Here is a 26,279-nt window from a genome sequence, read left to right on the forward strand (position 1 = left end):
CTCCCCTGACGAAAAACTGACATAGCATCAAAATTCTAATTCTACACTTCTTCCAGCAAGAAGAGAAAATGATGTGTAAGATACCGGATCTTTTATACTGGAATTTTGTATGGTACTTTATAACATAGTTTATGGTACAGAACCTTACAAAACCTTGATGTTTTCTACTTTTTCATCTGATGTGCAGCTATTGTATACAGCAATAAAGGCATTAAGTATATACCATCTTTGTGTTAAGTTCTGCATTTAAAACATAATGTATAGCATAAGCTACTGCACATACCAGAGGCTTTCTATCTGTAGACACACACAGATTCATCTTTGCACCGCTACTCCCCTCCTCTCTCGAAGAAAGCACTGAAATCAGATAGGAAATGCTCTGAGACTCAATTGTTGAGGACAGTTTTACAGTACCATTGCTTAATCACTCAATCTTTCTATTTTGTTAATCATGTAGCTGAAGAAAAATGATCTGATAGTAACTGTGCATCCCTTTTAATTAGTCCCTGGAAAGAAATGCCAGGAGCCAAGAATGTCCAAATCTTCTGAATAAGCGGAAAAAACTGCACAAAGAATATAAACATTGTCAGTTTATATACACCAACACTTTCTTTTTGATCATGAATCCCTGTTCTGTTCCCCACGAAAAAAAAATGAAGTTTTACAGAAAGTTGCTCACATGAATATGAATATCAGTGCCTGAGCTAACAAAATCCTTCTAACCCAGCTTCCCCTTCCAAGCTTTAGCATATTAATCTCTTTTCCTTTTAGCTGCTCCAGGTCTTGCATAACAATGCCACTTCCTGAATTCAAATCTCTACCAATAAACCTTAAGGCTGACTAATACTTTATTAAGCTCTGTGAATATTCCCTTAAGCAGGGCATCCTTTTAAAACTGGGATGTGCTGTCACAATTCAGCATCATTTTCTTAGCACTTCCAGAGTAAGGAGCAGAAGCATTACTGCAATCAACAACCTACATACCTTCCTGAAACATGGAACCACTACCATTTCAACAGGAGACTTAACAAGCTAACAATGTTCTGTTTAAATTCTCAGCGCTCCATACAGTAACCATCTATTTCTCTGTTATGTATTTGGGCAGGCTCATAGGGAAATCCTGTACAGGTACCTGGAAAGGTAAAAAGCACAATTACTGTCCTCTGCCTTTCAGTACAGCATGAAACCACAGGCCTTTCCTAAGAATGTTTTTTGAATCATCAGTGATTAAACCTTGACACAAGTGGTTATTCTAGTAAAATATGAAAATAAAAAAGGCATGTGAGCTCAGTTTTGATGTGCATGCTAGGTAGTTCCTTTTGTTACTGGTATTTCTAGTGAGGGTGAAGCTAAAAATAAATGTATAATTACCACGTTTGAGCTCCTACTTGAGCTTGATACTCCTACAGAATTTGGAGTATCTGTGTGTTAGATATTATCTACTGTGTGCTACCTGAAGTGTGACTTGCAGGACGGGGAGGACAGCAGTTGATGGCAATGAAAAATGCAGATGGACACAGAACTTTTGACTAAGAGTATATCACAAGGAAGAAAAAAATAAATCATCTTGAAGGGCAACTACAACAGTGAGGAAAACGTATTGCACTTCAGAAGGTAAAATTTATTTCACAATGAGGTTCATTAAAACAAACTATTCACTGCTAAAATTTTATCATCCACTCAAGACCCATAAGATACCTTTTCTCGAAGGGGCTGGAGAAGAAAAACTGTGTTAATAAGAAAAGATGAACTACAGGTTGCACATTTAACATTTTTGATGTGTCTTCATATTAATCCCCAGTGAAAAACACCTACCGACACTGAAGAGGACAAAACAGGGTTCTGCACACTCCAACTGTAAAAACTTCATTGCACAAGGAACAGTAAGTAAGGACTTGAACAAGAAACAAAAGGATACAGCCTTTTAATGTCCCTTGTCTACTGTGACACTTTTTATGAGCCACACACAGAGCAAAATACATATTACTCTAACCCCAAAAGTACTAGTTAGTCGATGGAGCAAGAGCTAAGTACACTAATAATACCAGTTATTTCGCACAGCAAGGGAATGCTGAGACCTGAGTAGCCTGTGGCAAGATGAAATGCCAACAGTGGAAACAGCAGAGCCAGATCCACACCGTGCCAATCCAGCCTAAGCAGCACTTTCATAAGCAATGAGGGACAGAACCCAAAGTGAGCTTTAAAAATTGGTCTTCAAAGACATGCAAACGAGGAAACATTCTTGTAGCTCTTGGAGCAGTGCAACTTACACTCAGGATCTTGTTACCTCCTGCCTCATGCCCTCCTTAAGATACCTCAGCACCTGCTCTTCACAACCGGGATACAACACCTGCTGCTTGGGTATGGGTGCGAAAAAGGAGAGAATTAGTGGCACCCTTCACGTTCTCATCTTCAGTATCTTTCCCCTCACTAGAAGACTGCAGGCACTGAGGACCCAGGCCTTTAAAATGAACCTCCAAAACTGAACGAAACACAAGTGAAGAATCTAGAACAACCAATTAGATATGGTGATGACCAAATAGAGCCATGATGAAAAAAAAAATTCACCAAGTCCATCTCTGTTCAGCTGAACTTGTGGGAAAACGGAAAATGACATTTAAAGTCATCAGTATATGGACACAGGACTATAGGGACAACCCACTTTTATTTTACGCATATGTAACAACCCAGGAAGGAAACAAGAAAAATGGAAAGTTACCAAAACACAACAACTATTGCAATGTATTATGTCTACAGGTATTCATAATCATAGCCTACTTTATTTTGTTAATATGTAGTGAATATATTTGGCACATCAAAATGAAATTGCTAAATAATCCTGCCTAAATGTTTTGCAGATAAAACTCCTTGTGACAACCTATCAGTAAGTGGACAGACTTTTATTCTGATTTTAATTTTTAATGCAAACCCAGCAAGACCAGCCAACCAACCATCAACTCCGACTATTCGAAATACTAAAAAGACGATCAAAATTATCTACAGGACAGCATAGCTGGAGACAGGGAGACAGCATTTGAAGACAGAGAATATAGTCAGTTTATTTGACAACTTTTGCTTTTGTTTCTTATACACAGTAGATAAATACAAGTGTGAAGGTACTCCAACAAGCAGTTTCCTTAGCTCATAAAAAAACACATTTTGTCATACTCCTATTGTGTGAAGATAAAGCTCCTAAAATTGTGAATAATAGCATTATTATTCCACCTACTAACCCACCATACTAACCCACCCAAAGCCTAAACAAAAATGAGTTTTCCAGAACTGGAACACCACCTGCAAGATACTTGGAAAACAAATTCTGCTCGCATTTTCCAGCATTAAAAAGCAGTTGTTTTTTCTTGCATTAACACCACTTGGTTATGAAACGATAAATTTAGCCTCTGTGCAAAGAAAGGAGTGAACATAATGGCTCCCTTAAGGCACAACATTGAGGTAGGAGGGATGTTAGCTCAATTTCTTTTTCAAATGCTGTAGAGAAGGATGACAGAAAGAAACAGCTTCCAGTTGTCATGCTTCTCATCTGCCTGGTCTATGGCTTCCCTCCAGATTTCTCTAATAAGCTCTATTACAGCACAACCCTTCACTGTCCTTCTAATATGCATGCTGCAGCCTGTGTGGTCTAGTTAAGACTAGTTCACGGGAAGCATTTGGGGTTTTGAATTATTTTTTTTAAAACCTGGGATAGCAAAAGAAGGTCATTTCATTTAACGAACCCACAGGAATCTCATAATATTTCAAATATTTCTATTTGTGTGTGAAGATAGACATTTGTGCGGGATGTGGTAGGGAAATTTTGGTTTTGTATATTAGTTTATTTTGGGCAGAGGAAGATTGCTAGTTTCCTACTAGTGTTTTTGCTAGATTATTTTGCAAAACTGCCTATAGGATTGATTGCCTGTTAAAATTCGAAATTTAACTCGAGGAATTCATGAAACAGAAATAAGACAACACTGTAACTAGTCAATAGTAAAAATTAACAAAAGGGGAAATAAATCTGCATTGTTTAGGGATAGGAAAGTAACAAATAAACCCCACTGGTATATTTCAATAGAAGAGCGACCTTTACAGAAACAGACTGCATTCAAGTATACAGGGAAGCAGGAGGAAAAACAGGAAGAGGCATAAATAAAGGATAGAGGAATGAACAGAATGAAGATTGATTGGGTAACACAACTAATGCAAAGTGGACCATCTTGGGAAGATCTGATCTTGCATGCTACAAATTCTTCAGCAGAGGACAGATAACAACAGTCCCGCAACTTGAAATTCAAAGCATGCTGTTTCACTAGGCAGAAACATTGAAAGTAACTTAGTTTTAACCACATCCTAGATTTCAACACAAATGCCACTTTAGCCTACAAATGTTTCCTTGTATTTTTAAGCAATAAATTACTGGCCTAAGGTCTCCAACTTTTTCTCTCAATCCAGATAAAAGCTTCAGAGATGTATGTGCATCGCCGGACAGTACAGGTAAATCGTATTTTCTCCTGTGACAGACTCAACCTAGAACATTTTCATCTCCCCACCCAGCCCTCCCAAACCCTGCTGCTGCCACTCCATGGATTTGTTGTTCCTTCAGGCCTGCTGACACAAGCGATTGTGAGGCGAAGCTGTAAAATGGGCTGTTTAAACACCTTTGAACTTATTCTGTCCCTACTCCAACCCTCCCCATCCCAGGTACTAAGCCCACAACATTTCAATGACCTGCTCTCCACTGTAGCCCTATGAATTCATTTCAGCACAAACGAGTAGGGTAACAAATTGCAATACGCTGACGGGAATGCCACGATGGCTCAGGAAACTAAAAGAACATATCCCTAACTCATTCTCACCATCACTCAGCCACCTTTGTGGTGCTGACCACCTCCTGCAGGGCTACAGTTTTAACTGATTTGGGTAAACAGTAACTGAGCAAAAAAAAAGCTCCACACCCCTCATCCCTAGCTTTTCTCAGATCCATTTCTTGACAGCTATACCAACAGGCTAGCATGCACAGAGTAAAACCAAGAGACTAGGGGCAGGAGTGTGGGGCAGCTGCTTAAGATGGCTTAGGCAATGCCTCTGCCAAAACACTAACTGGAGACTGACGGTGCGGATTCAGGTTACAATTAAAGGATTACACAGCGAGCTATGGCCAAAAAGGATGGTGCCACTTCCTTCTCACCTGGCCCTGAAGCAAGTTCTCACACCTTCTCACATGCTTCACTCCTAGTACTCATCTGACTAGCATGAGATCTTTCAAGGAGCAAAAGAAACGTAAACCATTAAAGAAAAATCCATCTAAAGAAAAATCCATCGTAGTTGAGCAGAATCAGCAGCTTACCGTTACTGACTGGGATGTTGCACAGGTCTCTGCCCTCACCATGTTCATGGTGCCCAGGTCTGATTGCTTCCTTTGTGCTGGTTCCGATGTTTACGAGCAGGACTCCTCACTGAGATGCCAACTTACTGCTAAAACCTTTGCTTCTTCACTGGATGAACTTTCTGTTCCTTTAGCAAGTCGAATCGAGTTCAGTGTAGTGCCCACAGGTGATGGTGAGAAGCAGAAGCATACAGCTGGGGAGAGGAGGGAAGATGGAAGGAAGAATTAATTTCTGGATTAATTTAGGCACTGTTTCATGCTACAACTGAAACAGGAAAGGAAATAAAATCTATAAAGAGAAAATACTGCTGCAGGGTAATTAAGACCTAGGAGTAAACATGCCAAATGGTGTTTGCCACATGACAACAAACAAATGTGAATCAGAATGTGAATCAGTACTTGAGCAGAGGAAGGAATGTTTTCTCTGCCATTCAGGAAGCACTTCAATTGTTTCAAAAAGGTGTGAGTCATTAACTCCCGCATGTATAAGTGAGACATCCAAAGCTATAAATACCTGACATACTTAAAGGGCTCTTCGGAACGGAACAATGGAAACCTATATGTACTTTTTCAAAATAACAGAAGCATGAAAACCATGCATCATTTCACAGATTTTGATTTGTTGTCTTCAGACTCTTCTGAATTGGATTACCCAAGCATGAAGAGCTATAACCTTCAAAGGACCCGTTTCCTTGCTTCTGACACTAAGGGTAGCTAAGCAGCTATCCAAACATGAGAGGCGCACAGGACTTGATCGTATGCTAATTCCATGCAACATTTTTGTATGTCTGAATTCACAGCTTATAGCCATTAAGTGAAGGTACCTTTCTGAGAGCGTCCATGAATCTCACTGGCAACAGGTAGCATCATAAAAACAATCCTCCTCCTCATTCTCTTTGATTTCATGTATGCTTATTGGAGCTCAGCACCAAGGCAGTATGAGAGTTTTACTTACCTGCACCATCGATTTTTATGACAACTGGAGGATTCTCTGGGCTATAACACACTCACATCATTCTTAATCTGTTTCTACCTCCTAATAGATTTTATTCCTTTTAAATACAGCTTAAAAGGCTGGTCTGATGTCAGCATAGGGAGTTTTCATTCTCATGTTAAAACCACTACCATATCGCAGATTATCAGTGCATTAGGGTTATCGAGACCTGGCAAAGGGCATGGTTCCAAACCTAGGTGCAGCCAGCCTGTTGCCTAAAGCCAAATATTACCGTAATAAAGTATAGACCCTATTCCTTCAGATACACAGCTTTAATGTTTTTCCCTATGAAAGTCACCTAGTTGAGATGCCATTTGATTCCTATAAAACCCTTCTAGAAAAAAGTATGGTTTCCCCACATACTGTGTTTTTCAAAATAATTTTTGCAACACCTTCTACCTTTGCTAAAAGACACTACAAAGGATGCTGGTGGACTACCCAATATCTTGCTACAGGTGCCTTGCAGAAGAGGATACATAAAATACCTTCAGCATTCAGGTTAACCCAGGTGTACGTTACTCTGGTGAGACTGACAAACTCCTAGGAAAAGTGATTGCACAACAGGAAGGAGGGGGAAAGAGGGGGCTTAAGAGCTTGGGCAGGCATTGGGACTCCTTCATCTACCCCATCCTCAACTCTCAGAATACAAATGCACAAAAGGAATACAAAACCTATGCATGGCTATGTGTAAGCATATGGAAATTTTGATTTTACTGTATCAGACATTTAATTATACTTTTATACCATCAGTGATATCCTTTCTTAATTCAGACCTCTAAAAATTCTTATTTATAAAACTCCTTAGAACTATACTTATTTTCCTTAATAAATAGACTTATGCAATGAATACTTTATGAAAAACCTTCCCCCTCTACATCTATTTATTTTGTCTTCAGAGATTGATTAGATATCATTGTAAGCTAGAACTATATGAATTGATTTGTACAGTCTTTGTGCTTTTGATGGAAGAGGTTTTCAAATGTAAAAGCCTGACTGTCGAGACTAACGTTGCATTTAAAGCACTGTAGTCATCACACACAGTTTCACTAGCTGGGAACACAGCAGAGTATAAGGAAATTCCCCTTCCTTTGCTAACAAGTTGCACTAAGATCTCAATCAGTGCAGGCTGCAGTCTTCTCAAAAAGTGAGTGACTTTCTACAGGCTTGGTAAAAAAAAAATAAAGTCAGTTTTAAAAACCTAGCAAGCTGAAACATAAATATTCAAACTTACTGCTTCAGAGCCAGTAACTCAAGCAACATTGCCAAGTTCATTACTGAAAATCTCTGCAGCTAGAGCTGCCCAGACTGCGATGCAATAACACAAAGAACCTTGCAACTACAGCTGGGTTATCTATCCCAGTGATGTATTTGTACAGAGTCACCGGGATAATGCTAACAATTTGTTCAAGTACAAAATGTTTAGAGAACATTCAACTAGCCCCTACTTTGCCATTTATGAATCTTACCTTGCCTACCATCCCTGGAAGCTGAACAAACTGGTACCGTACTGAGACCTGATGCAGTTTCCTTTGCAAAAGTGTCTGAAGGACAGTAAGGCTGTTGCCGTGAAGCCAAGAGCTAAATTTGCTGCACATTTCATACAGTGGTTCTCTAATGTGGCACCAATAAGAAAAAAGTTAGTTTGTCTCCCTTCCAAGAATCTCAGGTAATGGCAGGGCTTTCCACACTGGAATCACAAATCACTTAACGCCGTGCAATTTAGAAAGAATCCAGAGGATGCAGGTTTTCCACAGCAGCGCCCCGGCAGGCTGCAGAGCCAGCTAGCAATCTCCTACCATCTCCTTGAATGCACATCTTGGACTAAAATGCACAAAGTGGAAAAATTAAACAAGCAATGAACCACTCATACACGTAGAAGCTCATCTAAATGTCTAAAAACCTCTTAAGAAGCCTCATTGAAATGATGTCAACACACTGAAGCAATTCTCGGAACAAACACCTCCCAAACCTGTCACCGTGCCGTCCCTCCTGCCTCCCTCCGGTGAGGCTGCATTTATCATCTTCAGCTCACTTTCACACACATGGGAGAATCTGTTTACCAACTAGTAAGCTCAAATTAGACACGCATCAAATTGAAGCAACCTCACCCAGGTGAATGCTACAAATCCCCCTGCCTTCACCAGTACTTTATTAAGAGCTAGCTTCACATTTTCTTACCATTAAGAAACAGCCTGCTTTATTCCGACCGCCATCCGAACCGGACACAGCTTGCAGCCCTATCATTACATCTGCTTCCACCCTTTCAAATGGAATGCTTAATGAGTGAGGTTTTTCTAAAAGATGATTTTTGAGTCATGGATGGAACAGGAACTGCCTCACTGTCCATACAGGGCTTGCCCACAACAAAACAGCTTGCTCCTAGGGACCAAAAAATCATCAACTGGATGTAAACCAACCTCAGAGAGTAACTGCAGAGAGGGCCAGCCTTCTCCTTCGTATTATTTTCACATTTCTCCTGCAGAGTTGTGATTTTTCCTTTAAGAAAGGATGGTTAGTGTTCTCTTAAAGGGTACATCTTGATCAGCTGGGGAAGTGTGGGTCTTACCTGCCTTTCCACCACAAAACACAGCAACTTTTAAAGTGCTACCGTACAAACCATACTCGCAACTGAGCTATTTCTAGTGAGCTATTGCCCATTCAACTTCATTTTCCAAATTTATTTTTGATTATGTTTAATAGCATACAAAACCCCTGATTTTAGAAGGAAATTACTCAACTTGAGTGTAACTATAACCACACAACCGGGATAACTACTTCTATGAGTCAGACCTCCAAAAATTTTCCTGTTTTTCAGTTTTTTGAAAGATCACTTTAGAACCAAAAGTATAATACTTACGCAGTACACAGTTGTTAATCCAATATGTTCCATTACAAAGAAAATACTAAAATTTGAGTCTTTGAAGCTCACTTAACAAATCATCCAAAACAGTATTTTGTTGTAATTGCAAACCTTAAAGGAACAGAAAAGCAGAGCTTCTAGAAAAAAAGCTGATTAAAAGTAAATTAAAACATATTAAGTGATAAACAGAACACCAGAAAACTCATGTGCCAAATCTCACAATGTATAAGCATTCCAGTGAAGTGGAGAGAGAAATGTGAAATTAATTTTGCATTTATGTACTTGATTTTGCCACCAACAGTATTTTAACAACTGGCTTCTGTTTGAGCTTTGCCCAGCTTGCTTGGGGCCTCATCCACTCATGTTCTGAACATCTCCACAGACAGAAGTGCCACTACTTCCCTCCAGGGCCCCTGTTCCAACATCCAACCATCGTCACAATGAAGCCTTTTCCCCTTGTATTGCAAGCTAATTTCTCCCTTGTTTACAATCTATGTTTGCTACTTCTTGTGCTCTCACTCCTGAGCAGCTTGACTTCATCTTCTCTACAACCTCCCACGAAGGAGCTGTGGACAGGAGCAAGATCCCTCTTCCACCTTCTCCTTGGTGGGTTGAGCCAGAGTCTGGCAGCTTCCATCCCGCAAAAGCAGAGCCCGGATGCAGCTGCGGCCACGATCCAGGCCTTGTCTGAGTGCCAAAACAGGAGGCCAAATGTATTTCTTGGGCTGCTTTCTCCCTACTGCTAGCAGAGATCAACTGGGAATGCTGTCTCCTTGAGCATAACACTACTGAAGATAGTTATTTATTATATAATATTATTTTACTATTAATTCATAACTCACTCTCCAAAGTTTTATGGACACATAATTAGGGCTAGTTAGAAACAAGCCTTGCCCTTCAAACTTAACTTTAGTCCCCCAGGCTCGTTGGGTATATGTTACAGGCATTACAGCAAGGGTCTGGTACTACGTCTAGCACAGCCCAAACACACCACAATTGCAGTCTCCATATAAACAAACCCAGACAACATACTATAGGTTTGGCTATGCTTTGCAGCCATTTGCACAACACTGGTTCTGTCAGCATTCAGCAAAGGTGCAAGGATTACTTGCAGTAGCTTGCCACAGTTTTCTCTGAGAGAGGCAGGGGTGAACCTAAGACATGTTGTACCTGAGAACTATTAAACTGCCTGGGCAGACAGAAGGGCATGACAGCATTCTTCCTGTGGGAACATATATGAATTTGACGTGCATTGCTGGCAGTGCAAAAAAAAAAAAAAAAAAAAAAGGCTTTTTGTCCATGGGAACAGCCCCAAACAAGAGGCAATACCACCTGGTAGCTCAGTTTATGCAGGACGAGCATAGCATCAAACAGCAGCAGCACACCAGTTGCTGTTCACACAGTCCAACAACTTCTGTCTTCAAGAAGCGAGTTCGTAGATTTCCCTGCTACACCTGCAAATTGCATTCCCAAATTCCCAGTCACCTGAAGGGTGAAACTTACACATCACTCAGGAGCAGGCTGAAGGTAACAGGCAAGAAACAAAAACTTGCTCTTGTCAGATCAGTGATGTATCAAGCTACTGCCTCTCAGCAAGCAGATGCTGAATGACTGCAAGCTCATTGCAGTGCAAAGTAAAGCCAGTTAGGTTTACAATGTTCAAATCGCTAACGGTGATGTCAACTCATCTGTTTCATTCCATACTCACAGTGACTATGAGGTACTGCAGCTCAGCTCTGCATCCAAACAGGAGTTGGACTCGATGATCCTTATGTGTCCCTTCCAACTCGGGATATTCTATGATCTCAAACACAGGGGCAGCAACCTGTGGATGATATTCCCCTTCCTGTGCTCCAGCAGGACCTAAGAAGTTCGCCTGTCCGCACCCAGACAGCAGAACCGAACTGAGAGTGGCTGGAAAGAGTAAGAGCTTCATAAATACCCAAACCAAAAATCGAAGTCCACATCTATTACATATTATGAAAAAAAAACTTTCTCGGCTACCCTTTATCTTCAGGTAGTAAACGGCCTCATTTTTCGAAATAGCAGTGATAATGAGACACACACAATGGTCAGCAAGAGCCACCACAGACAAGTAAGATTTTTGGGAACACATCAGCGCCTCAGGCTCTCAGCTTTACCCCATCCCATTTTCTCTTTGATCTCAGCAAATTATTCATCTTATTAGTTCAAGCTTTTATCTTTTGATCAAGCTTTTGTAATATGTTATTTGGAAATGAGTTTCTTAGAGGGACAAGTGCTGTCAGATGGTAACCCGTATCAGATCAACCCCAACAAAGCGGTATCAGCTTAGGACAAGTTACAGCCAGAGTTAGAGCTTCAGAGTGTACGTGCAAAGTATTATTTTCTAAAAACCACAGTGTTGACATTACAAGGGAAGAAAAGCAAGGAAAGATCGTATCTTCTGAGCCCTCGATCAAATTACTTCATATTTCACCCACTAAACCTAGCCTCTGGTTCCCATAAGAGACAGCAATCTGAGACAGAACAAGCTTGTGGATTTTAGAGCATTAAGGGAGAAAAGGGAACTAACTGCAACACTGCAACTAAATCTCCAGAGGATGTAGAAGCATTCAAAGATATTTTAAATAACTTCATGGGATTACTTTAAGTAACTTCATGGAAATTTCCAGATATAAAATAGGCGTCAAAATGAAATTATCTATGATCCGAGTAAGACAGACAAACTGGAACACAGAACTATGTAGTGCCTGCAACTTCCTGAGGTTTCACTCCAACTTTTTTCAAAGTAACTGTTAAAGATATTAGATGCCAGTATTTCTAAGATGTTATCTGATAATTCTTAATTTACCCTAGCTTTTTGTCTTTGAAGCAATTCGGCTTCAGTCTCAGTGTCTAATTTCCATTTTACACATCCTATAATTGTGTTTGTCCTTTTGTCCTTTAAAGCTGACTTCTAAAAGATTCCCATCATTAACACATTTACAAAGAGCAAGCAAACTTGCTCCTTTTCTAGGTCCTTTAGTTGAGATAAAATTATTATTTTTCTTACATGCTTTGAAAAGTTGGAAATTGCTTTAAATGGTTCTTTTACGACAAGTCGTGGGCTTGGACCCATCCCTGTTCTGGAAGGGACATATGCTCTGCAGAGGCTTCGGATCCTTAACCTGTAAACTAACCGGATGCATGAACTACTGCTCACTTCATCTTCTGGCAGGTCCCGTCTATTTTTGGCCTTACTTTAATTGTTCAGACTTCCCTTAGCATATTTGGAAACTATTCCTCTCGGCTCAAAAATCTTACACGGGGATTCTAGAATTCCTTACTAAGATCTCTAAACATTTTACTTCAGTCTGTTTACTTTTTCCCCCACTTCTTAAATTTATTTTTCCCTTCTTATTTTCTTAACAGGCAATACATGGTCTTTTCTATCTTACAAAATGGACACTCTAACACTTTTTAACCTGCAAAACTAAAATCTTAAGATAAAAAAAAGAAAAATATAACTCAACACGAACTGAGCTGTGCTTATTTCATGATGCAGACTCTTTTCTGCATATGAAAGTATAAATAGTATCCACAGCTGTGAAATTTATCCTTGGTCATTAAATGTCTGCACAATCTTACAATTTCTAAAAGCGTCTGCATTGCCTACCAATGTGCTGCATTAATATAAACAGCACATGAACAGCCAGAGAGGGTTTAAAACAGAAGCCCTAAGCAGCAGTTAACTAAACTTGAAAGAGTCACCTTCAGATTCAAAAAGAACCATGAGCTTGCAACTGCTTTGCAGTTGATAAATTTGCCAAGAACACTTTCTAATGTTTTCATCCCACAATCCCGAATTCCTGGTTTATACATTGTGAGAATAACAAAAGCTTGTTTGAAAACCATGGAGCCAAACCACCTCCTGTGTACCCTGACTCTTCAGGGTGCTTGTGTACTGGAAATACTCGGCGTCCTGCAGAAAGTTCGAGAATTGTCTCGTTTGCCCGAAGCACCCATCGCCCTCCTGGTAGAAGGGACGAGGGAACAATAACCTGGAAAGCCTGCCAGATCCCAGCACAGCATCAGCCTAACATCTGGGCACAGCAGCACAACTGAACAAGTTTGGCATATAGGCTGGATTACCAAAACCAACCCAAAACACACAAAGTGCTTACAGCACTCTGCAGAGGATCAAGAAGAAGGGAAGCAAGCTGTGTATTGTATCTTATCTCCATTTTAAGAATCAGCAAATTTGTTAACCTCTTTGTCTCTCAGTTTCCAAGGTTACAAGAGAGGCACGACAAAGGCAGGAAGAAAACCTAGATATCTTCTGGCTTCCAAGTTTTTTTTCTTTTGCTGTTCAGCCATCTTATCTTCCCAAATTGCAGGCTTCACTCTTAAGAGTAATTGATATGCTTAAATAACTCTATGCAGTCTGGTTTTTTTTTTTTTTGGTCTTTTTTTTGTTTGGAAGGGGGTGTGTGATTCTAATCAGTTTTCCTTCTTGCAAATTTGGAGGATTGTTTGGTGATTAAATCTGATCGCTTCTTGTTTAAATCTACTTGGAAATAATCAAGGAAACAATACCCCCACCAGTTCTAGCTGAGGAAAGGACACATACCTATAAAACAAAGTTAAACCAAACTATTTTCAAAGCTATTTAAGCGATGTGAGACAAGACAGGAAACCACATTTGAAGTGTAAATCAAACCTATTGTTTTGTTAAATTGCTGAAAAAATCTTTCAATAATTCCCTCCCCCCCATCTGAATTTCTTTGTTCACAAGAGGAAGCATGCAGGAACATGAAAATAAAGCGATGTCCCTCCTCTGCAGAGGAGTAATGAAGTCTCCTCCCCCTTCCAACGGGGATCACAGTTTGCCAGCTCTTTGGCAGCCACTGCAGTATTTAAAATAGAAATGAATCCCAAAATGTGATTTGGCAAACAGCTGCTGAAATACCCACTAAGTTTGTTTTCCGTCTTTTCCATTTCCTTTCGACCCTTCTAGTGTCATCTAGAAAAGCGTTCAGACCCCTCATAGATGAGCCACACGTGCAGCTGGACAAAGAGCCCCCCAAGCACGTGAACTTTCACACAAATGCAACAGATGAATCAGACAGACTTGGCTTTGTGTGGCCACTGCCCAGACGCGGCGACAGCTCCTACAGCTGTTCTTACGCTGACGCACGGTTTGAGTTTTGAGGCAGGCACCCCTCGTGCCTTCCCAGACCCAAAAGTGTTGGCTGGTTTCTCCCAGTCCATTTGTCACCAGTTAAAAGCTGACACGCGCAGTTTTGTAGCTGGTTCCATCAGTTTTCTGGCACACGCAGGCAGCGCTAAGGTTTCCACAACACTATACATTTGCAGTTGCACTAAGGTGAATCGTACAATCGAGGACACGCCATATTTTGCAGATATTTTACAGAGAGCAAACACTGCTGCATTGACAGAAAATACAAGGGCAAGAGACAGCTGATGAATCAAAGACATGAACCCTGCAAAGGGACATCCAAGTGCACTGCCAGACCCAGGCACGCTAGCTGGAGCCAGTCGGCAACAAACTCCTCCCCAAACTATTGTTTTTGAAAATATGATTTAATATGAAACACAACTTGGTGCAGGGTGAGAGCAATGAGCCAGTTGTCACAGATGTTTGAAGCAACAAAAGCAAGCACATTTTGTGAATGTAGGTAGGAAACCAGCGGCGAGGAAAAGCCTCCAGTTCAGCTGTTAGCAAGTGCTCACACAGCAGCCAGAGGAGCAGATTGTGTGACAGGTATAACCTCTGCTTCAGTGGACTTAAATCTTTGAAACCCCTGACTTCTCACCAGGAAGCACTGTATACAAGTTAAACCATCTTAAGCATTCACCAAATAAAAGCAGTTAGGTGTTTCTGAATAAAGGGAATATAAGCTCCAACATTCAACCAGCACGCTGCTTCTTCATCTACTACTAGCTCCAATTTCTAATACAGGCAAAATATCTTTAATATGTTTATGCAAAATCATCAAGCTGCCAGAACAATATCCTGTTCAACATCCTGCAACACACCTCAAGAAAATTTCTGGATCAATATTTTTCCCTTGTTCAGAGAGTAGAAGAACTTCCCAAGCGATGGTTTAACAGCGGCTAAAAAATACGTAGATTTTTACAAAATTCTGTATGTTTTCAGTTTTAGAAGTTTTATAACCCAGTACAAGACCCAACAGTGATTTCTGCCTCGCCACCAATCCAACAGTTCAACAGGAGCATCCGGAAGACCTCGCGACTGATTTCACAGCTCACTGGGCCGTGTGGTGTTTGTAAGCCGCTGACCCCAAACCATGGGGAACTGTAAGGGCCTCCTCAGTGGAAGGGAGACTTACAGATTGCTGGACAATTGAAATTGATTTGAAAACCGAGGCTGGCCTGCCAGCTTTTTCTAAAAGACCTTTAAAACCCTCAGTGAGTCATATTAGCCCACACAAGCAAACCAGCACATTGTTCCCATTTCCCCTCCCTTGAAACGCATCGTGCTCTCTCAGTACAATACTACTGTACAAGTAATTAAGGACTTGCCAAAAGCTACCACCAAGCCCTAATCACAGCAGGACCGCTCTGCATATTTTCAAACAAAACAAAAACTAAACCAGGCTGCTAGAAAACAGCCAGTACTGCAAAATCTCTGATGCAGATTAAGAAATAAATCTGCGATAAAGCATGAGCCAGATTAGAGTGCTGCAGAACCTCAGTGCAGAAAGAGCTTCATTTCCTTGCTGCAAGACAGGACTGACTGTTCGTGGCACACATACAGCTGCTATGCACAACAAGTTACAAAAAGCATCTACTCATTTCACCAAATTCTTTAAATTAAGACCACTCAATGCTGCAGACACCTTAATGGTACTTTCCACCTTGCCCTTTTCAGTGGTACTCCCAACCTAGAGTAAGAACATTGTGCCCTATTTTATATTTTCTGTACATTTTACAGAAGAATTCAGAAATTGTATGTTTTCAGACTGACAGGTTTCTGTCAGTCATTCTCATCTTATCTTTACTCAGGATCTGACAATACCAGAAGACTTGAGTGCATTTTATTGTCTTGCAGAGTCTGCCTCACAAATGATGGGAGTGATCTTGAGGTCACTGATGGAACTTTGGAAACATTTCCTTACTTGAGAAGTACTTACTCAGACAGAGACTTGGAGATCAAAGGCGGGATCTTCCATGCTCTGAACATGGAAAAAAAACAACAACAAGAAAAACGCACCAACCTTTTCACTCTGGGTATTCTTCTCCTATCTTCAAATGGAAGTTTCTGATCAGGTCTGAAAAGCAAGCAACAAACTAAGCATCATCCCAGCTCCCAACTTTTTCCTGTTGTTGAACAATACAGAAATTAATTCCAAAGATTACTCCCAGCTCACGTGCTAGCATTCAGGCATGAGAAAAGTAAATACTAATCAGCAGGTCTGACTGCAAGCTTCTGATATGCAGGGTAGCTCTTCCAGCTCACGGACAGACATACTTAACTAGCAAAACCTATTGTTGCTCTGAACAGAGCACACCACGTGACGCAGCACACGTTTCGACAGCAAGTAAAGCAAGAATGATGATAATACAACAGTCACAAACAGCCAAACACAGCAGTACCAGGATATGCCTCTAGAAATAATTTTTGTGATATAAACCCATAAATCTTTACCATTTGAACTAAAGACTTAAACCTCTCACAAAAGAAGCAGGAGCAGCCTAGCTGCTAGGATTAAAATACATATCCGTACTGTGTTATGGCAACTAGAAAAATATTTAGTGTAGCTTGCTGTTTCCAAAGGGCTGGGCAGCAGACTGAGTAAGACCCTGAGAGTGTTCTGGGTCCTCTTTTGAACTCTGGAATAATTGACTTTAGGCAAGCTTTTCATTTTCTTACTTGTTAAATTAGTGAATGATGGAGCTGTTGCTTATTGCAGAGGGCTTTTCTTGAGATGATTTCTAAAGCCATTTACCCCAGTTGTCTACCTGCTTCCAGTGCATAGACAGAGGAGATGCTCACAAGCTGCTTCCTAAGCCAGGAACATCTTCAGGTAAACCCAAGCAAACTTCTGCTCAGAGATGGGAACTTCAGTCACACTTCTCGCTGAAACAGTAGGCTGATATGCTGCTACAAGGAGTTTTTAAATCACTGTTGACTTCTACTGTACTACTCTGCAGAGAAAAGCAGACTCATCCTGAAATAGGAATCGAACTGGAGATTTAACACTACTTCCTAAAACAGCATTAACAGCTGGATTAACAAAAGCATGTTTATGTAAGATATGTGTGTCAAAGCTGAGCTCAGATACACAATTCTCAGTATGAAAAGAAACATCTCGAATCAAAGTTGCAGAAGATTGTATTTTCTTTCCAACAATGCTGACAAGTTGATCTTCTGGAATTTTTTTTTTAACCTGGGGGTTACAGAACAACATAGCTTAGAACGATCATATCTGTCCAAAATCTTTCTCCTTCATGGCCAAAGGTATCTACAATCCAACAGTCCTCTTCAACTACCAACAGAAATTATATACCTTAACTTTCACAAATACTGAAGTGGATATTAATATCTGTTTTCTGTAACAATATGTAAGACACAACTTAGAAGATGTTTGTACATGAAAGTGCCAAAGCTGACAAGTTTATATAGCCCTGGTTTACCAAAACAAAACAAGCCATAACTTCTAAAATTATTTCTTCAGTTCAAGAACAATTTTCCCTCAAAATGCACACGCTCTTCAGTTGTTGCCTTCTTCCAGATTCCAAAGAAGTCCCTGCAGCCCCGTGCCTCTCTTCCTAGGAAGGGGAGGAAGAAATAAAGCAGAGAGAGTAATTTAAACAGAAGTTCCAAAAACTAACAACTTCCACAGTGGATGCCAACATTTTCTCAGGAAGTTATAACTTTACACAGAGAAAATTCCAATGATTTTGAAATCTGGAAGTACTATAGAAGACATTTTCTACTCAGAAGGCTCCTCATTTAAGCCTCCCATATAAACTATGGTGGACTATGGGTCTTAAGGAGCTCAAAGAGAGGAAAATCTCTTAGATTTTACAGGGCTACAAGCAGCAAAGACTTTACTAAAACCAAAATAAAAACTGAGGTCATGCTTACAACTTTAAAAACAAAGATTGTGTAATAAAAAGCACAACGCTCAAGAGAGTTGTTCATCTGAAAAATATGCAAAAAAATGGGGAAAAAAAGATTTGTTCCAGCACATCTTGAAGAGGCAAAAGAGATTATGTTCCCTCTCTTTTCATGTTGTGTACAGCTTTTCCAAGAGGAACTATTTCTCACAGGTCGTAGCATACCCTGTAAAGCAGAACAGAGCCACTGCTGCGTTTAGAAGGTATTTATAATGGGAAGTCTTCACCTCTGTCTCTCACAGAAACCATAAGGCAGATGTATCTCAATATATTTGTCACTTATAATAAAAGCTAGGTTTTTGATATTTGGGGTACCACTCAATAATTTCAAGAATCCCTTTTGCTCTGTGAATATTTCTGTGTTCTTAAATGACACTGCCATGCACACCCACGGATACTGAAGTGATAAGGCAATGTTATGTACGTACTGTGTACGTTCCCTACCAGCCTGAGAAAGGCACCTTGTGAAGATAGGATTGTCCATTTTCTTTGCACTTTTTAAGCTCTCAGAATAGAAACTGAGGTTTAGTTAATCTCACAAATGCCCTTTTCTGTGGTGTGACAGCCCTCTATTCTATACCAGCTCATAAAACCACTGCCAAAAAAAAAGAAAAACACACAAGCATTTCCAAGAAAAACTGTTAAGAGGTTTTAGATAATAACTTGTTGGACTAATGACTGCAAACAAGCTTCTGAGATGAGGCCCATACTGCTCAGTCCTAGCAGGATACCAGACTTGCTGAAGCTTTCAACTCTCCACCAGAAGTCATTTTCAGAATTCTTACGCACATTGTGCAGGCAGGGCAACTCATGCTGTGCATCATCATCCAATGAATATAAATACAGCTAACACACGTTTCATCTTCCCTGTAGAACCATTACCCTGAAATTGCTGGGAGAGCTCATGGAAAAACAGTGATGGAAAAGCAACCTTGAACCATTGAGCAAAATCATCTGAGCTAAAAGCAGCTATTTTACATCTGTAGATCCCAGCTCAATTACAGACATTTCATAAAGTAGCAGGAGAAAGTGAACCAAAAATTACATGAAATCCACTATTGCTTCATGCTCACCAAAAGGAAAGAAATTACATTTTTAAACAGTAATCAAAACTGCTCCTGTATCACTTGAAATACAAGTTTAAATGGATAAGCATCTCACTCATGAAAGGCACCAGCAGACAATCCAAGAAGCCATATTGTTCTGCTGTTGAGAGACCTCCTTGATGCGAGACTGTCCTGACAAATGTTCCTCTCTAACATATTCACTAAAAACATAACACCGATTTTTTTTGGAAAAGCACAGCACACACTTGCTTATAAGCCCACACTTATTCTTCATTATTTCAACTGTTCAATAATTGTTTCATCCACAGTTCAGCTGTTTGCATCCAGTCCAACTACTGCAACTATGAACCAGTATTGGCTTCTCATTTTTCCAATGTATTTTCCACCTTTGCTTTATGATTATAATTAGACGAAGAAGTACAGGAACTCCCCTAGGCAGCACAATCTGAGAAACCTGAGCATTACCCACATAATACAATGTGAGGGACTATTGGCTGAAATTACCCCCCCCCCCAAGTAAGTACTGCCTGCCGCTGGAGGTAGCATTATTCTTTATATCAATTCACATTTTCTTCTGCATTCTACAGATTTCATTTTGCTTGGGTGTTTACAACTTTCACATGAAGGCATTCAAAGTCAGCTTTTTACATAGATCATGATTACCTGCAATTGTCTGCGTATTAAGTCAACTCTAGAAGAAAAGATAGCAACAAATTAAGTAACGTTTGAAAGGTTAAGAAATCTAATTCCCACTTACATTTAAATGCTGTTGCTTTAGTGTTTCACCTGCTTACTGTGATTTCACAGATGAATTTAGCATATACATGTGCCTTCCATCAAGCGCCCTGGCAGCTGCATTGGAACATTTCAGAAAACACTGTTACACCGCCTTTTCCATAATTGCATCTACAGGGGGTTGAGTAGAACCCCGTCTGATAACCCATGCTGGTTATCTTTTCCAACATGTTTCTATACAACACTGCTTCTCAGCCTGCAAATTTGGCTTCAAAAGGTCTGTCAGTTGCTATCTCCGTTGTTCTGTTGATTTACATTGAAAAACAAAGATAATGTACAACCATAAGCAATGAAGTCAATCTGCAAAGGACAGAGAAGGAAAAAAGCCTGCAATGTTATCACCATCCTGCACTACAAAGAAAAATTACAAAAAGGGTGAGAAGTGGGCTTTTTGCTTTTAATGCAGCACTTGTTGCTATTCACAATATTATGCAATGTGCTATGACTTGCAATGCTGCATTTAATGAATGTATTTACTGAATACCATACTGATGCTGAGTGTTAATACCAATCGGAAAGGAACCTGATTCAGCTGCTGTCTGTGAAAGCAACTGCACGAACAAACAAAATAATCAAACACTTTGCACATTCCAACAAGCAGAAAAACAGAGATAATTATACAGAACACAAGAGAACTCACCACGACTAAAGCTCCAGTACCGCTGAGGAATCTGTCTTACTGCTCCGCAATTCCACCTTGCATCTGCAAAGCTGTCGCAGGAGGATTTTCATGGCAACTGTTACTAACAGTATCTCTATATCTACTGCTAAAAACAGGTACTTTACATAGGAGAGTGCAACATGCCTTCTGATGTACCCCTTTCTGAGCAACTCCCCCTAAAGAGCCACCTTTGAAAGAGCTTCGCTCCCACTGGCCCAAGTTAAGTGGGTTTGCTCGCGAGGAACCACGCACCAGCACCCTGCATGCCAACAGGTTCGTGGAGCAAGATGACAACTGTGATACTGCAGCCCAAACCAATGCAGATTGCAAGGCAGATCAAATGTGCTTTAAGCTCTGCTTGACCTGGCATTTTCTGTAACAGGAATTCTGCCCTTGCCGCACAAGAAATTCTTACTAGGCAAAATGCATAGGCACAGGAGCATGTCAGGCTTCAGCAAGCTTTGTCCTAACATGCCTCTGCTTTCTGCACTTCCCAGGCAATCTTTTCAAGCCCAAGACAGTGACCTTTAAACGTGAGCCTGCCTGATTTTCAGAAGGCCTGGCCTAATGTTTTAAAAAGTTGTTACAATCTAAAGACACATTATTGAGACCTTCATTAGCATCCCAGGAAGTCTGAGACTTTCTTGCAAATAATCTGATATCGCATCCCTTTAGACATTCAAATTGTGAGGAAAAAACAATCACAGCATGAAAACACAATTTTACAGATGTCATGTTCTAAAATAGTCAACACGCATGCCTTGGATGCGCACTGAACACCAAGCTCAGTGAGTTGCTCCCCTGCTTACAACCAACTGCACTGCTCTGCACGACCAAAGCACGTGTAACTGGCCAAAATGAGAGGCTCTGTGTCCCCCCGTTCTCTGCACCTCCCCTTCAGCTGAGCCATCTCCCTGCTTCCAAGGGCTGAGAACATCCAGAGTTTACAGTACAAAAGTCATTAAATAAACTGCCTTTTCCCAGGATCATTCCAAACAGCACAAGTCATGCTCTTTAACCATATAGTTACAGACCCAAAGTCTGACACCAGAGAACATTGTGCAACCTGTTTTTCAGCAAAATACCCCATCTAGAAGAGGAAGGCAAAGACAATTAGGAAGGCAAATGGAAAACCAATTACACAATAGGGCTTATTCCTCCATGGAAAACTCCTATACTAATATTTATTCTCTCTGAGCTTGTATGCATTTGCATTAAACTTCAAAGTTTATTAAAGCAAAACCGATGTAATTCTGAGCCTTCTTGGAGAGAATCAGTCATATTAATGGGGTTCCAAACAAGCTCAAAGGTTACTCTGCAGAAGATGATTAGGGACAAATACAAGGTGGAGAAAAAGAATGAACTTGCCTCTGGGGAAAGAAAAAAAGGCTAAAAGACTAATAGCTACACAAAGACACTTTAAACTCAAGAACTGTAAGATGTTTGTTTCCATTACCTTCAGACATGATCATTTCTGAATTTACTGGCCAATGGGAGGTAGAATTATATTTTCTTTTTTAAACAGTTCTCTCTCTTGCTGCAATCAGAAAAAACAACACAGAAAGGACATTAACAGATAAAGAAGCAGTACAGTAATATAAAAAAAGGCTACTTAGCACCTAAGACCACAGCAAGAGCATCTGCGATGCATACAGATATTTATATTAGCAGGCAATATACACAAAGTCAATCTAGAAGGATGTCTAAATTTGATCATGTTTATAGCGTACACTAAATGTCTTTTAAACGTGTATGAAGGCTTTTCTAACAGTAAGAGCCTTAGATCTGGAAGACTGCATATAAATAAATATACATATGCAGTATTTACATCATTCATATTATGTACCATCTTCCTCCTTTGATGGGCTTTTTACAGAGGCCTGTAGAAATACAGGCAGCCATTCAAGAAAGAACATTTTAAGATTCAGATACTTATTTAATGGATTTATAAAACATTTATGGTTCAGCAGTGAATTTACCACTGAATACTCTCCTATAGAGCCTCTATCAAGTAACATAATAATCCAAATCTGCTTAAGCACCAGTGAGGTTGCATATATCTGGCAAATTTTTTGCTAGTCACAGTACTTCTAAAATAGTACTGGCTTCACGAAGTAAGGATCTTACTCTTTAGCACCACGCTGAACTGTTATCTCAGACAAGATGTTACTAAAATAAGTATCGCTAGAAGCCTACAATGTTTAGCCTGGCACAATTTTTATCCATTTATTTACTGTGATTTCAAAAACTTTGCTAAGAGTGTCTCCTGAAATCAACAGTGACTGCATTAACACAGTTGAGCATTTTTCAGCAATTACGTTTAAATGCACGTAAGGTTTTTTAACTGAAATACTACTCTCAAGTACAACGTGGGGCACAGCCTGCCAATGGAAGGATTTAAAAACGTCTTGTCCAGGTAACATTTTGTATTACACCATTTGTTATTGCTACTTTATTCACACAAAAGCATCTTGGTTAAGGCCAGTGCCATACGCGACAGGCACGAGTGGATCTATGAGGCGGAGATTTTCAGAACAAGCCAGGTAAAATTCCACCTATCTCTGCACATTGCACTGGAATCTGCCACCCAAGTACTCAAAATGGGAAACCAGTCAGGACGAGTTCCCCCCCCCCCAAAAAAAAAAAAAAAAAACACAGATTTTTCAAGCAGAAAAATGAGTTAAAGGCTGATTACAAAACACTTCCCCAAGTGGTGCAGTTTTACATTGACTTTGCATTCATCGCGCTCAGCAATACGTGATTACAGGGCAGAGAGAAATGGTGAGCTAGGCTGCACAGGGTTTCCACAATTTTGGTCTTCTTGGCCTCATCTGAGCAGACAAACCCAGAACCAGTGGGGTGAAGTTGTTTTATAATGCAGTGAGTTAGCACAGCAACTTTTGTAACAGCCCATGCAATACCCATAAGAAAATCAATTTAAAGAAAGTGACCTCGAAGCTAAACCGCTGCATAGTTTGCCTCTATCCACATTTTTTTCCCAACAATCAGGCAATCTCAAATCAACTCAGTCCACTTAAAGAGATACGGGGGAAGAAATTGCTTTAGTGACTCAGCCACTTATCTTAGGCAAAAGGAAGACTGAGATTTTCTCGCATGGTCGATAATTTCTGCTTACGGTTTGGAAAAACCAAAAGGAAACACGCAGGGTACAATACTAAACCACGATTTATTGAAACTGCAGCTTAAAATATTGGACAGCTAATTAGAGCTGTTACCAAGTAAAAACAAGTAATTTATCCTTGTCACTAACACTTCAGAAATACTAAAGCTCTCATATTCTTTTCAGTGCATACTGTTTACTTCTTCCACTTCACCCCACTTTAAAATTGTGAAAGCCAACTAGCCAAGTGTAATCCCACTTTCCAGCCTATATTTTTCCACCCTTAAATTTAAAAGCGTACTGCAATGGCAATTCTACATTATTGTGTTGATACATGTGAAACAATGCAATGACCTCAGCTTTAGGTCAATGTAAATGCCAGGGTACCCTTAAACAGTGGCCATGTCTGGGAGAACACTAAAAAACCCTGCAGAGGAGGTCTTGGTACCCCCCCGCCACAGGTACCACCACCATGGGCAGAGGCATCGTGCTTTGCCAACCCCCTCTAGCAAGAGTCTGGAGCCTCTTTCCCTTGGCTGTGATCTGGGGCCGGGCATCTCTTCCTCCTGTGTTATTTCATGCACATGTAGGGCGGATTTTGCCACTCTGGTGATTTTTGGCTGCCGCTCACAGTGAAGAAACACTACTCGTGGCTTGTGAATAACGTGACATTATTTCTTTGAACTTTGCTTCAACTAATAAACCAAACCGTGGTTTACAGCTTCCCATTTTTGTGTCCTAAGTAGGTTAAAAACATCTGGAGTTATCACATATTAATAGCAGAAAGATAAGGAAGTTTTATTTTCAGTTTCCCATGCCAAGCGTTCTCGTCACTCTCTCTTTTCATGTCACATGGCTGTATAATGTTCAATCGCCAGAGCTTTTCACAAATACAGCACTATCTCCTCACCGTACCCATCATCTGCATCTTGCTATTCTGCCCCTACCCGACTGTCAGCTATGACACACCGACTGCACGGGAGGGAGCAGCTCAGCAGGATTCTTCAGGAGCTGCAGCAGCGCAGGAAGTGGGAACAACGGGGAAGCTGGCAGGAGAAGGCCCTCGGCTTGGATCCATACCTAGAAATCCCCAGGTTAGACCTCTCTGGCTATCAAGCTGGGGAAAAGAGGGTCTATCAGGCATTCACAGAAAAAAGACACTGGAGTCAACACCACCTGAAAGCTGGTCTTGTCAGAAAGGAGTGAGAACAGGAAAAGCAACGACAACGAGGAGTGAAACCGTGGATCCCTTCTGAGAAAAGGGAAAAGCAAACAGGCAACTCGCAGGGATGGGAGGGTCTAATTCTTAATTGGGATGACGGGCAGCTCTAGGGAAAAGGGAAATCTAACAGTGGAGACTACATAGGAAAAAGGAAAAGGAAAGGAGAGACCCAGGAGTGTTAATCCACTAACAAGGCAGAGAAAAGAAAGCATGTCTCAACTTGTTAACTTGATAGCAATCTTTTCAGAGACATATTTTTTCCTAGCACAGTACAGAAGCTTAACAGCAATTACCCATGTCTGTGACCCTAAACACTAATTTACAATAGTTATCTGAGTATTTGACTACCCTCATTAGGCAAGAAACCACTTAGGAGCTGTTTGGCCGAACAGCACCGTCCCTCTTGTTTTTCTTTAAGCAATCAATTCCAACCTATATATATATATATATATATATATTTATTTTTTGCAAACACAAACAAATGAATAAGCATTTCAGTAAATATGTTTATAAATAGACTTTTTTTTTAAAGAGCCACAAAGTCAGGAACACAAATTACCTAAGAATCTGGAATGGTATTTTGTCTCTTGGCTCTCTCCTTTGAAGCAACCTTAAGACTTGCCAATAAACAGGGAATGCTGTTCTTTTGAAATTAATGCATTTATTTGCATGGCTAATGCATGTTCTGAAACAATGAAAGCCAAACCTTGTGCCCATGAGTGAAGCTCCCTCTCCTATCAATTGCTCACTTCCAGGAGTGTGCAGCTGGGTGGAAGTGCCTGCTGGCAGCGAGGCCGGGCAGGAAGGCGTGCTGCTGGCTCCCCGCTCCGCAGCCGGTGCCTCCCGCCAGCCTCAGGAACCGCACCGCCACCGCTGCTCAGGTGCGGAGGAACAAACAGAACAACCCAAGAAAGCCATTTAGGAAGTCTGTGAACTACGTTATCTACGGGAGATAGCAGAACAATAAGGTAAATCCATCACGAAAAGAATGTGTAAGCTTAATCATGGAACGTTACTCATGGAAAACTGGGTAATTCGCTTCTTGCA

General features: G+C 40.5%; 1 protein-coding gene across 31 annotated transcripts in view; it reads right to left on the minus strand.

Annotated features, from left to right (window-relative positions):
- Nucleotides 1–26,279, minus strand: part of PEAK1 (pseudopodium enriched atypical kinase 1) — a 119,712-nt gene that overhangs the window by 92,054 nt on the left and 1,379 nt on the right. For 3 of the 31 annotated variants that reach the window (XM_050713097.1, XM_035554187.2, XM_035554169.2), the window contains exons 2-4: nt 22,346–22,426; nt 5,345–5,577; nt 284–357 (exon numbers count right to left, since the gene is read on the minus strand). The gene's annotated coding sequence lies outside the window, so the exon portion shown is untranslated. Of the gene's footprint in view, nt 1–283; nt 358–984; nt 1,133–5,344; nt 5,578–7,843; nt 8,199–10,945; nt 11,152–16,460; nt 16,515–17,116; nt 18,016–20,190; nt 20,286–20,868; nt 20,940–22,345; nt 22,427–26,279 lie in introns of all 31 variants that reach the window. The other 28 variants (XM_035554181.2, XM_050713096.1, XM_035554185.2 and 25 more) reach the window with 19 other exon arrangements.

Source organism: Cygnus atratus, chromosome 11 (genome assembly GCF_013377495.2).
Source record: "Cygnus atratus isolate AKBS03 ecotype Queensland, Australia chromosome 11, CAtr_DNAZoo_HiC_assembly, whole genome shotgun sequence".
NCBI classification, from domain to species: domain Eukaryota; kingdom Metazoa; phylum Chordata; class Aves; order Anseriformes; family Anatidae; genus Cygnus; species Cygnus atratus.